Below are 17,227 nucleotides of genomic sequence, written 5' to 3'. Positions count from 1 at the left end.
CGATAAACCTGTAAAAGAAATAGTAAGGATTACGTTGATGTACACAGTTATAAAAATCGGATATTTGTAGTGTAATTCATAATTTCTTAAATTCGTTTTCGATCCAGTAAATAATAAAATATCTCGGAAATCATCATCCAAATCCTTTTTTGTATAAATGAATTTCGTTTTTAACTACGCAAATAATTTTATTTTAAGAATTTATATTTAATTAATTAAGAAGCATTTGAAAGGTCATAGTTTCATTAATACCGATTTTTTTTAGCCCAGAAGGGCTATGAGTCTCAAAACGACATTTTGCCTCGAATCGCTTTAAATGTCCGAATCACTTTTTAAATTGTTGCCACTGAATAATATCGACCTTTCTTATATTTCAAGAAATTAAACAATGAAGAATCTGCATGAATGTACGCATATTTTTTGCATTGTGAAAAAAAAAAAAAAAAAAAAAAAGTTACCTAAAGCAATCAAATTTTGAATAACGTAGTCCTCCAGCCAAATATGGGCACCAGGAAGCCCGAATCTTAAATTTCGTATTTATTTTATTATCTGTTTCAACGGAGTTTTTATTAAGAAACGTAACGACTGAACAAGCAAATAGTAGCAACACACTGAACAGAATAAAAAAATTTTATCTCCAGTGTGCGAGACTGTCTATCGGAAATTCTAAAGGTATGCTGTTTTTAAATATTTTTAGATAATGTGGCCAAATGCTCTCGAAACGTGTGTATGTCCGTTATAAGGTATTTCTCCCGCCTTCCTAACGTGCCTTCGTTGTGTAGTGGTTCTGCACTCAGAGCCGGTATTCGAGAGAAACGTGGTTCGAGTCTCGGCGAAGGCGCTGCTCATTTTTCATCTCTCCTGCTTTCAAAGTCAACCTAATGTCTCTACAGTGGCGCCCGAACTAAAAGGAGGTGGATGATGATTCTCCACCACCAGGATTTGGCGATTGTTTCCCCTAAAATCCCCAGTCGCCGTTTAGAAGGGGATATATAAAGGTATTTCTCCCGCCTTCTTAGCGTGCCTTGCTAAGTTAATTATGAGATTATTTCCTTCACTTTTGTTAATCTGATGCTCTTATAATGAAAATTATTTCTTTTTTGTTTAAATTTCTTGTTTTGTTTTTTATAAATTTATTAGTTAATAAAAAATTTGAAATTAAAAATTATCCTTCTTTCCATCTTGCGCTCACAGATCATTTTACTAATATCCATTTAAAATTATTAAAGCCTGAAAAACGCATGTCTGCGATGTTATCGTTATGCGATGAATTGTAGGTACTTTATTTTCTACCACCATATTTTCGACGACGATGTTTTTAAACTGCGAAGTTTTTGAACCGCTTTATTGTCGATGACGATATTTTGTAACCACAATGTTTTAGAATTAAGCGTTCCACGTTTAGTAATCACGTATATCAATGCTTGGACTAATCATTTGCTTTGTATACTTTCTTTAATTTCAAAAGATTCTAAATCTATGATGTGTTACTCAAATACCTTTATCTATCAAATTTCATTGAGAGCGAATAAATTTTTTAGTCATAAACTTCATTAATAAAGTTTAATTTGTATCTGTTTACTAAATATACATGTATTTTTTAAGATCGTCTTCTTAAATTCCTTTTTATTAAACTAAATTTAAAATTTTGTTTTGATTCAAAACTTTTAAAACTCTCAATATTGAGTAATTTCTCCCTTTTTTTGAAACTATTTCTTTACGACATCGATCGCAGCTAGATTTTATCTTGTTTTTCCCGTGCATTTCATTGCAGAGATTTGAATGTTGGATTCAATGCAGTAGCTTCGTTTATAATTCATAAAAAAGACAGATTGAAAAGCGCTGGTTTGAATTATTTATGAGCAAGGCCTTTTTAAAATGGCGCACATATATGCTCAACTTTCGCAAATTTCTTTTCAGCCCATGCTTTAATATAAGATATGTTTTATGTAAGATATGATAAATATTTCTTCAGAAGTTTGGAAATATGTATCTTTTCAAACCGATTATAAATTACATTACTTGTTGAGCAGATTAAAGATTTTATTTTTTGTTTATTCCATTACTTATCAATTGATAGAATTTTAATCGATTAATCGATTGATTATCCGATTAATTGTGCCACCTCTCATTCATTTTCATCTTTGAAAGGTTTTTTTTTTTTTTTTTTTTTTTTTTTTTTTTTTTTTTTTTTTGTAGTATTCTTTTTACATATATAAGAGAAGATTTGCATGTTTCTTTCCGTTTCCATTTTACAATATAGATCACAAATACATAAGAATCTTCAGCTTTTTGTTAACTCCTAGAGGAGAAGAATCATGATTTCTTTTATGGTTTTAAGTGTAACCGGATGCCATAAATTTCCGGGTTATTAGTCTCAAAAGGAGGTTTTGTGGCGTTTCACTATGAACAGCGAATCAGTTTTTAAATTGTTGCCACCAAATATTATCACATTGTATTATATTTAAACAAATAATGAAGAATCTGCATGAATGCATGCATGTTTCTCGCATTGTGAAAAAACGACGGTACCTAGAGCCATCAAATTTTGAATAACGTAATCCTCTATCCGAACATGGAACCATGCGAAAAGACACTCGAATTCTGAATTTCAAATTTGTTTATTATCTATTTCATACTTTGTAAAACTTTAACGAATTTTTGATCAACAAACTCAACGATTTGAAAATGAGCAATGGCAACACAACACGGAAAAGAACATTCTTATCTCCAGCACGCGAAACTGTCTGTTGCAAATTTTAAAGATAGGCTGTTTTTAAATATTTTATGATATTGCTGCTGAATTGAATTTTATGTGATAAAGTGCGAAGAACATTATATTTAATAATTTTTTAACGTAACACACAAAACGTTATAAAAACGCCCCTTTGGGCGTAATATAAAATCTGAAAGCTTTCAGTTATTTTGTTTTTACTTTTTGTTTTACTTCTGTTCTTGTGATCCTATTTACTACGTAGAAAAGCTGTTCGAAGCAGGTTTATGTAATAGTCATTTTTACTCATGAATATTAGTAATGTAATTATTTTTACATATATTTATTTACAGTTCTTCCATTTAGCGTATTTGTATTGGTAGCTTTGTTTAGTGTTTATTCAATATTACTGTTTTTTTTTTTTTTGGTCAGAATTTTATCTCTAAGTAATATAATAACGATATCTTCATTTGTACAGCTTTAGTCGCATGAGGCATTCTTGCATAAATACAGCTAGAAAAGTTATTTGATCTGTATATTTATTACATCTGTAACAGTATTTAGTTTATCATGACTTTTATCCTTGTGTCCTTAACCGTCTTGCTGATTTTGTGCAGAGATCGTACAAAACAGTTTCAAGCAGAAGGCATCTTCAAGACTTCCCTCTCAAGACTGCAAACTTTGCTGAGTGTTGCAAATAGTAGATGGCTTCTGCCGAAACAGTCCTTAAACATCGTTAGACTATCAAAGTCCTAGGATCGGTGGTTTTTTCTGGCAGTGTTAGTGTTATCAGTTACAATATTTCATCAAGAATTAACGAACAGTGCACATCCAGAAAATATTGCCAGGCAGTTTTTACATTATGTTTTTCTTGCCAAGAAGTAATTTAGTTTTATTTCAATTATGAAAAGTAGAAAATAAATTCATATTTTATGATTGTGAAACAAAATATTCCTTGGTTACTGAAAAAAATTAATGCTGAATTTTTATCAGCACTAATATTTCCGTCTGTTACAGAACTAACATCATTATTTTAAAGTTAGTTAGATCAGTTTTAAAATATTGATCTGAGTTTGTGGCTAGAAAACATTTAAAAAGTAATAATGAATAGTTAGGCGAAGCAACAACTTTGTGTTTGCCGTAGATTTTAGTTAAGAGTTTTTCGATTTCGAGGCAAGCAAGTACAAGTTCCCCTTCATCACGAGAAAAAGAAACTGCCGACTAAAATCTACGCCAAACACAAGGCTTTGCCTAATTTTATGTTTCACGTGTTTCAATTTGTTGCTGAATGCAACAAATTGAAACTGACAATAAGTGAAGAAAAATCAAAAGCTATAATTTTCTATAAAAAATCTCAAAAAATCACTCGACTACCAAAATTTTCAATAGAAAATAATAGAATAAAAATAGTTCCAAAACTTAAATTTCTAGGCATAATCATTGACAAAAACCTCAACTGGATTGAACATCTCAAATATATCAGAACTAAAACACACAAAATAGCAAACAACTTACGTTATGTCCAAAGACTAAATTGGGGACTAAATCCTCATATTCAAAAAATATTGTTCAATACAGTAATAACAAAAATAGTCTTATATGGTGCAGAAATTTGGGCGCAGCCTATGACTGTTCGGAAACAAAAACAACTGCAAGCCATACAACGTCCATTCCTTCTCCGGATCACAAAATGTTATAAAACAACATCAAATGCTGCCCTATGTGTACTTTCAGGAATAGCACCTCTTCATAGCACAAACTGAACATGCAAAAGCCACAGTTCTCAAATTAAAAAAATCCTGCATATTACATGATGAAATATTTAATCCAAACAATTTTGAAATTTCAGTCAATCCCTACAGAAGACATCCTGCCTCTAATCCTAAAATATATAGCACAGTAAAACCTCCAACCAATCATATATCTCCACCAATAATATATACAGATGGATCGAAAATGGACTTAGGAGTTGGCTGTGCATGTATAATACAAATTGATCAAACCCAGAAAATAACTCTCCAAAATCGTCTCTCCAAGGAAAATAGTATCTTCCAAGCAGAATTACACGCAATTCAATAGAATACTCTATCGATAACAATTTACAAAAAATCAATATTTTCTCGGATAGTCAATCAGCAATACTAGCTCTACAAAATCTCAAACACACATCTGAAATAATTCAAGATATTTTTAACAAAATTATCCAATATCCTCAAATATCACCAAACATTTATTGGATAAAGGCTCACGTCGGAGTTCTTGGTAACGAAGAAGCCGATTCAGCAGCCAAATCAGCTACTACCAACAATAATATCCCTTCAAGAAAAATCTCCTGGCCGAAATCATACCTCAAGAAATATCTACATAAAATCAGCCTCCAAATGTGGGAAGAAGAATGGACAACAATAAATACAGGAAGACAATTTAATCAAATAGCACCTCATGTAAATGATACATGTACAATGGTCAATGGTTATATAAACCGCTTTTTAACTGGACATGGGCTATTTCCCACATACTTCTTCAGATTCAACATCTCTAACTCTGAGCAATGTGTATGTGGAAATAAAGGTGATCCAATCCATTATATTACTCAATGTCCCTTAACAAAGTCAACTCATATTAAATTACCTAATTCAAATAACAATGCCTTCCTTCGTTTTGCAATTACCAACAAACATTTAAAAAGTAAAATAGAAAATACAATCAAATATCTATCTTCAATAGGCAAAAATTTATGTGAGCACTAATGTAATTAATGTCAAAATTCATTTTTGAAGCTGCAATTCATCTAAAACTTTTATTATCTAATTATCTTAAAAACAAACCCTTGCAATAATAATGATATAGTAAAAAAGGGAAAAAGAAGAGGAAGAAGATACAGATTCATATAATAAACTTTATCTCAAGGAACTATTAAGAACTGTTATAAATTATGACTGTTAGCCTACTATTATTATAGCTATCAGAGAATTGAGACTATTAAAATTTCCAAGACACTTTGTCAAAAAATTTTTTTAGCGAAAAAGTTTCAATTGTCTGTTTCGGCGAAACGCGTAATGGGGTTAGCTTGATTCGACGTTCAAATAAATGAAATTTCCCTTGAAAAGCCTGTTTGGAAGTCGAATTTGGCTAATTTACCATTTTCCGCTTACTTTTTAACTTTTTCAGTTTTTTAATTTTATTTATGTTTTACATGTCTAATGATTTGCTTTTCATGTGTATTAATTTTTGAAAACGTTTTAAACCTTTTGGAGCAGCAACTCTTGGTAACTTTTAGGCGAGCTTTCTACAATTTTTATATTTTACTTATTTTGCAGCATATTGCGCAAGATGTTTTCTAGACCAAAATTGGTTTTTCACAAATTGTTATTACTGCTTTGCTTAATTAATTATATCTAATAGATATATCAATCAAAATATCGACATACTATTTATACTGTTATATTATGTTATATTATACTATGTGTTTTATTATACTATGTACTATTTTGAATATTACTTTAAAAATAAACCGAAGTGTAGTGGGACTATACCTACATTACTTATAGTAAACATTGGGTGTCCCACTACATTTCCACCTGAACCTGAACCTGTTTCACGTGTTTCTCTTCTGTCTTAATGTGTTTACGCGTTTCTCTTCTGTCTTGATGAAAAATTATTTTCTTGTTTCTCTTCTGTCTGATGAAAAGTTATTTTCCCCATTAAAAGAAAAAGACTTTTTTTTTTCCCCCTTATGCTAAAATCTTAGGATTAAATTACAACTAAGAGTTCAGCAATAACAAAAAATTTACGAAGTTTAAAATGCAAAAGTATAAAACCTTCTTTCCATAGAGTTTCATGACAAATTTGCTCGCACATTCCTCAAGTTAAGATAAAAAAATTCAATTAATAATTTTTTTTACAAACATTAACGAATAAAAATTCCTTTGTCATATTCCTTGCTTTCTTTTATAATACAGTGGTTTTCCAATACGTATAGTTTGCGCCATTCTTGATGCATGAAATTTTTCAACACCCAAAGTTCGTATTAGTATACTATTGTAAATGTAGACGCATTGTATGCGTCTACATTTATTAAATCTAACAAGAAATGAAATAAACTTGTCAAACTTGGAAACTATTCGCTTCTATTACATAAAATAACTACATGTTTTAAACAAAACAACCTTATTGTTGAATTAATGAATTGGAATTAAAGGAAAGAGTGTTTTTTTGAACGGACATCTTTTGAAATCTTGGAAACACACTAGACATGCCCGCCTCATTTCCAGCTCCTTTAAAAGTTTTCTCATTATATTTATTTTTTTTTTCAGGTGATCGCCTAAAATCAAGTTTTGCACAAACATGACAGTATATATGGACCTTCCCCTTTAAATGCCATTCAGAAGAATCAGAAGAATTTCAACAGTTGAGAAGTCTAAGTTCTCACTGTAAGAGTGCATTGTTGCAAGCTCCATAATGTTTTCTTCCACAGAAGTAAATTCTCTTGAGTTTGGCTTCTGGGACAGTCTCGGACATATGCAAACTTGTCCACATCATCTCTCTAATAGTACTTTCAAACCAGTTGATATATTAACAGGTGCTTTTTCCAAAATATAAAGTACAGTAAGACCCCGCTTAACGCTGTTTCGTTTAGCGCTGTTTCGGCTTAGCGCCCTTTTATTTCAACCCGGGGATTCCACGAAATCGCTCGCAGCATACGGGGATTCCACGAAATATTATGCAGCGATAGGTTTCAAATACATATCCGAAAGAGTGTACTTGTGTTTCTTGTTTGGTGCGGTATTGTACAGACATATTTTAAAGGGGTAAATGTGGAAGATGTCGAAGAAATAATTCAAGAAGCAGCGGCTAGTCTTTCTAATGATGAGCTCAAGGAACTGAACAAGAAGAAAACAAAAATGTTGACAGCAGTGATTCAGAAGAAGAGCAAAAAGAACTTTCGATGGCGTTTGTAAAAAGGAGTTTGTCTACCATAAATGAAATAATGGATCAATTCATTGAAAATGATCCGAATTTTGACAGGAGCTCAAAAGTAAGGCGTGGTGTTAAAGATGCTCTATCCGTTTATGAAGAACTTTTAAGAGAACAACGCAAAAGAAAAAGGCAAACAACATTAGATGCTTTTGTCACAAAAAGGCAGAACACTGAAAACGCGGAAGGCTAACTAAATATGACTGACTGAGAATTTTATTTGTTTTTTTTAAGAATATTCGTTTTGTTATTTATATTTTGTTTTTATTTTTGCAAGAAATAATAATGTGGTATTAATTTGGGCTTTAAGAAATAAATGTTTGGTTTTATTTTTATTAAAAAAACATACTTTTTAAATTTAATACCTAACCAATTTCCTAGCCATCTTCCCCTAACCCAAATATTTACAAGTAAAGATAGCCTCGTTTAGCGCTGTTTCGCATTACGCTCTACTTTGATGGAACGTATCCCCCGCGTTAAGCGGGGTCTTACTGTATCTGTTGCATGTACTTTCTAGCAAAGTTCCAAAACGCAGCACATCGATGGTCTGATTCCAAAACCATGTAAACTAAGCATGATTTCTATGAAGCTTTTAGAATATTTTATATAAGCCATAAGCCACTTACGGTACCCCAAAACACAGATACGCATAGTTTGGGAATTATTGTAATTTTTTGTATTAATATTTAATAACATTTAGTGACTAAAACCTTTCCATTAAAACAACTTTACGAAATATATTACCTAGCGAACGTATATCCTTCAACTTTTTCTTTTGTGTTCAAGTTAAGTTTTTTGCTAAGTAGTGATGTGAATTTCCAAATAAAAGTAATCATCCAGTTTGATACCTGGAAAATATTAACTCAATCGATAGTTCAAATGCAGTTATTTATATGAACTGAACTGAGACTATATATTTACCAATGTATTGAATCAGCTCGATAGTTACAATTAAGTACAAATTTAAATAATGTATCATCGAAAATTTAGCACTGCTTTTAATGTTTGGCAAAAAAACATATTATATGGAAGTTAATTAGTAAACAGGAAATGGGAATAGGTTTGTGTATTAGGTTTTCGCCGAAAACATCGAGAACGAAAAAGAAAACATCGTTGTACAAAACATCGTGAAACAAAAGAAAGCAAAGAGACAACATTGCAGCTCTGAAACATCGTGGTATAAAACATCGTTGTCGAAAATAAAGTGTTCAAAAACATCGCAGTTTAAAACATTGTTGTAGAAAATATTGCGGTAAAAAATAAATCATTTGCAAATCATTTCGTATGACGATAGCAGATAGCATCACAGACGTGTTTTCAATCTGCTAAAGTTGCAAAATGTGTGTTCGCGTCACGTGATGATTTAGGAGCGTTAGAAGCAATGAGGAATATTTTTACCTGTATATATTATATTCCCCCCCCCTTAAAAAAACTGTTAAATATTTCCTAAAAAAGCAAGAAAGAAACTTAAGCATTCAAAAATTGAAAATTAATAGAAAATCAATGCTAAGAATATAACAGTTAAAGGAATTTTAAACTTATGCAGATAAACATTAAAGGTCATTATTCAATTAATCTCTTTTATAAAGCTGTATTGGTAGTTTTTTAATAAAAAAATATTAAATGCTAAAAAAATAGGATGAGTAAATGCGTGAGATTATTTATATTAAAATTTTTTAATTATCCAATCGTAAAATAATAATCTTTCACTTTGTTTATCTGATATTCTTTTTTAGACTACATTTTTTATGAAAAACTCTTCTACAACTTAATAAGGGAGATAATTAATTAATGGCCTTTGAGAGTTAACTACATAAGTTTAAAATTCTGTTAACTGTTATGCGTAGCATTCGTTTTCTACTCATATTCAATTTTTGAATGATTAAGTTGCTTCTCTTTTTAACAAAAATCTATCAGTTCATTCATAAATATGGAATATATAAATGAAAATATTCCTCATTCCATCTAGCGTTCATAAACCATTATGGTAATATACATTGACACCTTTTAAAGCCTGAAAAACACACATCTGCGATGTTATCGTCATACATCTTTTCCCATTCCTTTGAGTGTAGTATAAAATGTGAAAGCTTTATTATTATTATTATAGCTGTTGTTGTTAAATACACCTGTATAATACCCGTCACATATAAAAATCACTTCTGTTCTGAACCCATTTGAATTTATTATGTGATTGAGTTTAATATATGGTGATTTAAGTATTACAAATTTTGATATCAGTTTTAAACTTGTCTTTTAAGATGTAACTAGCAACTAATATAATAATTAATAATAAAAGAAAAACAAAATCTGAAAGGTTTCAGATTTTAAATTATGTCCAAAAGGGCGGTTTTTTTAACATTTCGTCTTTTATCTTTATTTATTAAATATCACGTTCTTCGCACATAAACCATAAAATTCAATTCAAAAGCAATATCTAAAAATAGTTTTAAATTGAGTATATCCTTTAGAATTTCCGATGGGCAGTCTCACGCGCTGGAGATAAAAATGTTTTTTCTGTATAACGTTGCCATTGCTCGCTTTGAAATCCTTGATTTTGTTAATCAAAAATTCGTTAAAGATTTACAAAATATGAAGTCGATAATAAAGCAAATTCCAAATTTTCAATTTGGTGTTCCACGTGCCCATAGTCGTAGGATGATTACGTCATTCAAAATTCGATGGCTCTATGTAGCGTTGTTTTATCACAATGCGAGAAATATACATATATTTATGCAGATTTTTAATTTTTTAATTTCTCCAAATGTAATGAAGGACTCTAACATTTGGTGGCAACAGTTTGAAAAGTGAAACGGACATTTATAGTGAACCAACGCAAAATCTCAAAACGAGAACGATAGTTCTTCAGGGACAAAGCCCCTTTGGACTAAAAATTAATGCTAAAATGAAACTACTTACGCAAATTTGAAATTTATTTTTTAATCTTTTGCAAAACTATTTTTATATTTACGTATTTGATGAAATTTTAAACATTTACAAAGAATTTATCTGCCTGTGTTTATTACTTACTGTTCATCGGGAGTTTTTCAATTTATGTTTATAAAACTGCTGATAGCTTTTATGATCACCACCTTTCAGTTTAAGAGTTTCTGTTACAATTTTGTGTTTTCTAGATTTGATTGAGATTAGCCACGGAGTCACTTCCTTCCGTATGATTTTCTTTTAAGCTTTTCTTTTCCCGTAACTCTTTTAACACTTTCCAGCGTAGTCTAAAAATGAATTTTCATAACTTCCGTCAGTGATGTCCAAAATGTTGGCAAAAGCTTGCAATTCCTCTCAGGTTTCTTCTAAATTAAAGCCATATTTTGGATGGCAATTTTTAACTGCATTTTATTATTAGACTGCCCCTCATGCGTTGACTGTGATATTCGTGGTTTTAGCAGAGACATCGACTTAGCTATGGCCTTCGAAGTGATTGTATTTTCAACAAATAAAATTTTATTTAACGTTTTTTAACGATTCTATTTTTGTAATGACATTTGAAAACGTTTATCTCTGCTCGAATGGTAGATTCCACCCCTCCCCGAAGAAAGAAATTAAAAGGTTGTGTAGCACTTATTTAGCAGTAAAGTTGTTTTACAATTTTCTGTCCACTGAATTATTTGTCCATTTCAAAAGAAAATCAGTAAAAAGCTCTTTGCCACCCATGAGTTCTTGTTGCTGTGCAATTTTAGAGTTAAATTCGTGAATTTATTCAAATTGGGAGACTTTACGCTTTTGCTGATAATGATGCAGTTTTAATTTTTGCATCCACATTGCACATCAATAAAGTAGTAAATTATTTTTTTCAATTACTTAAAATAGCTGCGGTTTCATTTTCAGACATATTATATGTTCTTTTTGGTAATGCTCGCTTTCCATCCATTAGTTGGTACAGAATTCTGTCCTAACATTTTAGTTAATTCTACAGCATTTGTGATCAAATAAGCGGAGACAGATAGTCCGCAAAAGGTTTGCCATATTTAAATAAACCAAAACCATTCTTTAACAATTTATCTGTTCCTCCCTCCCCCTCTCTGGTTTAAATCTTTTCTCGTAGGCATATTCACTGTGGTGCAAGATACATAAAGCAAATCAAATTTAAAAATGGTCCTTCCAGTGATTTGTTCAATTTCAGAACTCACGTTTCTAACCAGCAGAAAGATTGCACTTTGTCTGTTAAGTCGATTGTTTAGTTCGAGAAGATACTTTGTTTGTCTCACACTTCATTGTTACAGTCATGTATCAGTGCTTTCTTTAGTTATTTTTTTAGCCTACAGCAACCATTTCCTTTCCATTCAATGTTTGATGGTGTACGATAACGCGAGAGAGAACTCATGAACTTTCCAAGAAACCGCTTGGAACGCAATGCGTGTATTCCAATGGGTAAATTCTGAACTTGGAAGCCTTAAATGATGAGATGCAGAAGTTATATTTTTATATAACCTTATTATCTCGCGTTTGAAAAGAACTCTAGAGTAGCTTTTCTCAGCTTGTGGTACTCGAAATCTCTTTGTCGTCCTCGTGGTCCTCTTAGAATACCAAAAATGGCCTGGTACTTATAAATGAACTTAATGAAAATTTTACATAATTTTTTGCTGTTGATATCTGGTTGAGTACCATCGGCATACTTTTCAGTTGTATTCTCCAAACTAAATAAACGAAATCTTTGTCTACAAAGCAATTCTTTGGTTGCTTTCAATGTCCATGAGAAAAGCCTTAAATGATGAAACATGAAGAATGAGAAAACAAAGGGGTTTGAGAGGAACTTGGTATGTGCATTAATTGTTTTAAACATTGAAATGTTTCACCGTTTCTAACCGCCGAATTTTTTTAGTAGAAAATTATATGGTTATTATGGCAAAGAACTATGCGAAATATATAATGTTCGCATCTCGAAATTCTGAGGTCACGGTTTGAAACTTATTTTCCAAGGGGTAAATATAGCGAATTTTTAAGAATTCATGATTCTCTATATTGAGATATTGAAATTTACAAACTGTCACTGAATGAAAGAGAACAGTTAACCGAACTTTCGAATGACACCAGACTTAAAATGAAATACCAAGAAGGTATGATTCAATTCTGGACCTCATTACCAGTAAAAACTTGAAACAGTAGACTGTAAAATAATGCTTTAAAAATTATAATTCAGTTTGCTTCTACGTATCTTTGCGAGAAAGGCAGCATTCAAATAAAAACGAAGCACCAAAATCGACTTTATAGATGTAGGGATTTCAGAAGTCAGTTTACCAGCATACATCCTAACACAGAACAACAGTGTAAGAATCGACAGGTTCATCCATTTCATTATTTTTTAAGTGGCAACATTTTTTTAATTTTCAGTTAATAAAATGAAGATAACCCAAAATCTAATAGCCCTGAATTAGTAAAACCTGATACAGTTTCTTGTTTAATTTAATTAGCTTAATAACAATATCCAATTAAATGAATTTTAATTACTTGCATTTTTGAAATATAATCATATTGGTAATAACATATACTAAAAAAATTATATTCGAAGGGGACAAGAGCAAGATGGTCCATAAAATATAATTTATAAAAATGATCCTCACTTGAAAAAAAAAAGAGTTTGAGAAACACACCTACAGAGGATTCATCTTCCTAATCTTAAGGAAATTCTTCCCTCTTCTGACAAAGAGATCTACAAACAATGTTTGACAGGTACAGAGACCGATGGGAGTAAAATTACAACCTTTTATATTATTGTCTTTCAGCAAAAACGTCATTTTAGGTTTGCTTGAACTACATATCCCTGCAATAATAAGCTATGATCTTCAGTAAGTTTAAAAGATGAACTATAAAGAGCTTTAACAAACAGAAAAAGGTAAATCTAATATAAAATTTAGCAAGAAAGATAGTGATCTTAACACTGAACATTCAAACATTGGACAATTAGTCTTTCGCCGATCTGCGTTTTAAAATAAGCAATGATGAGTTTCAAAAATGGCTGTTTTTCTACTAGAAGATATGTGCTTTATTTTCTGAAAATTTGAAAAAGCTAAAGCGTAAAAAACCGTTTGCGGTAATAAGCGATTGATTTTATTAAGTGTGATTTTATGAAATGGATGCTCTTTTTTTTATCACGGGTATATAAATGACATTTAGTGAAAGAAGGGCGTAATTAAAACTGCTGAAACTTGAGGTTCATTTTTTTGAAAATAGATAAAAAGATAATTTTAAGCAATTCGGTTCAAGTATTTTAGATTTTTCCAGGATCTTTTTAAATCAAAACTACTGTAGAAGATGATGATTATTTCAAGAGTTAGTTTAGATAAACAATAAACGCGGGCACAAAATTTTCTTCAAGAAAAGACAAAAAGTTCTTTCTTTTAAGAATTCATCAAAGCACTGAACATTTATAGGACACAAGGTAATCTTGCTGATCTAGGTAAAATTGAAACTGCGACAGTCATATTCTTAAGGAGGATTGCTAGTGGATTTCAATTCAAATAATCTTCCTAAAATTTTGAGTTAAATAGTTTAACGATTTTTTAGATTAGAATTTAAAAGCTTCGACTGACAACAAAAGCACAACGATTCGAAGAATCATTTTCGAGATTCAAAGTTCGAAATGTCCCATTCCTTAATTACCTGAACTATTATAAACTTAATTACCTGAACGTAATTTTTAAAATTCTTAATTTTTTTAGATTTCACTTTTTAAAATTGCGTTAGATCGAACGCATATCCAATGTGCCAAAATTGTGTCATATGGACCGCAAAAGTTAACTGCATTTCACATGAATTTATATTACAGTATGGTAAATTTAATGTTTTATGTTATGTTTAAGTAATTTTAATTGTTTACGTGTTTTAAACTCAATCTTAGAATAATTTTAGCTAGTTATTTCTCATTCTTATTATCCTACTCTCGCTTATTATGATTGAGTTTAATTAAAAAATAATTCAAAAATTTAACTTTGAAATTTATTAGAAACTGTAGCTTTTGTTAAAAATTTCGCTAGATTTACAGCCAAGTTCTGCGAATTTTGAAAGAATTTAATACATGTACCTTTACCTCAAGCTGACAAAACTTTTTTGCTGAAGTTTTAACAATTTTAAATGTTAAGCTAGCATTTTCCCTTTCCATTAATTATGTTACATAATTCGAAAATTTATTTCTTAAACTTTCTTCATTATTCATTTTTGCTTGTATATTTTTTAATCCGTTTTCAAATGATATAAATAAAACATTCATTTTGAAACCAATATTTAAAATTATTTAAACTTTTTCCAGATTAAGAATAATATTTTACCCCATAAAACATGTAATAAATTTTAATGGGAACAAATTTTTTTCACAAATTTATTACTTTTGCTTTTTTTGCATGTATGAATTATGAATTATAAAACAATAAGCTGCTAAACTGCTATATTTTACATGCATCAGTTTGTTCTATACTTACATATCTCTGACACAACTAGCATACTAATTAATTTTAATTACGTTTTTCTGGTGATATTTTGTTTTTGCAGCTGTAACATAATTTATTACTCACGAAACTTTGATTAAAATTAGCAAAACATAAATATGACAATTTAGGATTTCAGATTCTGCGCAGTGAGACTACACGGAAGGTTCTCATGAAAAATATCGCCTATCTACAAGACATTATTTAATCTGTTTCCATCCAAGTTACTGTTTCAAATATAAGCCGTTAAAGTACGATAACATAATGCAGATAAAAAACTTCAACGTCATTTTCAATAATTTAGAAGACAAATTCCACTACTACAGCTACATCAGCGTTGCTATTTAGAGCGAGTCGAAGCTTAAACTCGCCAGTGTACGGGAACTAGTTTTTTTGCATAGCATTTACACATGCATGTAAGCCAGTTGATTTCAGCTAAAGCTTCCAACGTGGAGCCTTCGACCATTTGCTGGAGCGGCCCAGACAAAAGCAATCCGGGTACTTTCTCACGTGACTCGCGCCGCCCAATGAGAGGAGAGCTACCAGCCAGACGCCGCAACCTACTCTAACCGAAGGCGCCGTGCATCGTCAACAAACAAATAACAGACCTCCAGATTTCTCGAATTTTGCATCAATTTGACCTTCCTTGACCTTCAGACAAGGTATGTATCCTTCTTTGAACTTTCTAGTATCTCTCTGTACCCTCCGATGGGTGCTAAAGCTACATTTTTAGTGCTTAAAGAATGTTTTTCGAGCCACATCCTGCACAGCTGGTCGCGGGAGGTGAAATTCAACATGGCGGCTTCGTCCTCTCTGCAGAGCTAAGAGAAAAATAAGTTTATTTCAAACGGTGCGGTTAATTTTTTCCAAATTTTCAATGGCAGCTTGATGAAACTGTATATAACTGGTTTCTATGTCAGTTTTATTATTTCTATCCCGTATTCGCTATCTAAAATGCGTTTGATTTATTGCTCCGAATGTGTTAACCGTAACCGTGAAAACTGTGTTGTTATGCGCTACTTGTAACCTTTAAGACATTACGTTATTTTTAAGTTAATCGTGCACTAACTATCGCATCCATAACCTCAATATTTATAAGGTATATTCTCCAAACTTTTTTGTGTCGTAAAATATAATTGTATAAGTTTTATATGTTATTTTGCTATGAATTTCGCTAGTGATTGTAGACCGGCGAATAAGGTAAAAGTCTCAGTTTGGGCTGAGGTGTAAATGTACTATATTTATAGAGATTTTAGAAAATGAAAATAGGTATATAGACCTTATTTCTTATTATAGACGGCATAATTATACTTTGAAATACTGATATCCAAATTTATTTTGGATATATGTCATCAATTTTTGTAACTGCGAACTTAAATTCGGGACTTCGTAAAAGTCGCATTTTCAAGGTAATAGTAAGAAATCCACGTATTTCATTTCTAGTCGTTTTAACGTTGAGAGAAGTATGTAAAATCAAAATGGGATGAAAAATAAACCATGTGGGATTATTTCAAAGAGTTAAAATCAAGATAAATCTTTCTTTTTATGCATATGTGTATGTGAAAATTCTTTAAAATACATAATTATGAAACTATTCACAATAGATTTTACATTTTAATCGTCTGTTAGGTGTACATTCTAGATTCTGAATACAGTGTAAGTAATTTCATAGTTTTAAGTCCTATCAGCTCGATATCGCGAATTTTATAGCATTTAAAATGATTTTTAGGAAGGCGGGATAGAGGGCGCTTTCGTTTGCGCTTTGTAATAAACTGTGGGAAGTGCAAATCTGGTAAATGCATATCTTTCAGTTGAGAAATTTTTATTTATTTATTTTATTTATAAGCAATTGAGACTGCTGCAATTTTTGAAAAAAAAAAAATTAAATGGTGAATACCATCCATGTAGATGTAAAGAATTAAACTTTTAAAAAACGTTTTGATCTTTGCCGTATTTACAACAATTAAACAAATAAACGGAATTAAGAGCATCTCTGAGGAATTCGATTTCTATAAATATTCTAAATAACACTTTCTGATTTTTAAGTTTATGAATAAAATTTAAATTAATAAAAGTATAAAAAATTAACAGCATTTAAATT

The 17,227-nt window shown here is 30.9% G+C and overlaps 1 protein-coding gene across 2 annotated transcripts in view; it reads left to right on the top strand.

The window, feature by feature from the left end:
* The first annotated feature begins 15,639 nt into the window (after window positions 1-15,639).
* The window catches only part of LOC118182442 (uncharacterized), a 118,313-nt gene continuing 116,725 nt past the window's right edge, over window positions 15,640-17,227 (top strand). The window contains exon 1 of one of the 2 annotated variants that reach the window (XM_035351796.2): window positions 15,640-15,788. The gene's annotated coding sequence lies outside the window, so the exon portion shown is untranslated. The remainder of the gene's footprint in view (window positions 15,789-17,227) is intronic. The other variant, XM_035351803.2, reaches the window with a different exon arrangement.

The sequence above is a fragment of the Stegodyphus dumicola genome, chromosome 7, assembly GCF_044657685.1.
Source record: "Stegodyphus dumicola isolate Sdum_Otavi_A_Nest chromosome 7, ASM4465768v1".
Taxonomy (NCBI): domain Eukaryota; kingdom Metazoa; phylum Arthropoda; class Arachnida; order Araneae; family Eresidae; genus Stegodyphus; species Stegodyphus dumicola.
This window is presented reverse-complemented; position numbering and strand designations above follow the sequence as displayed.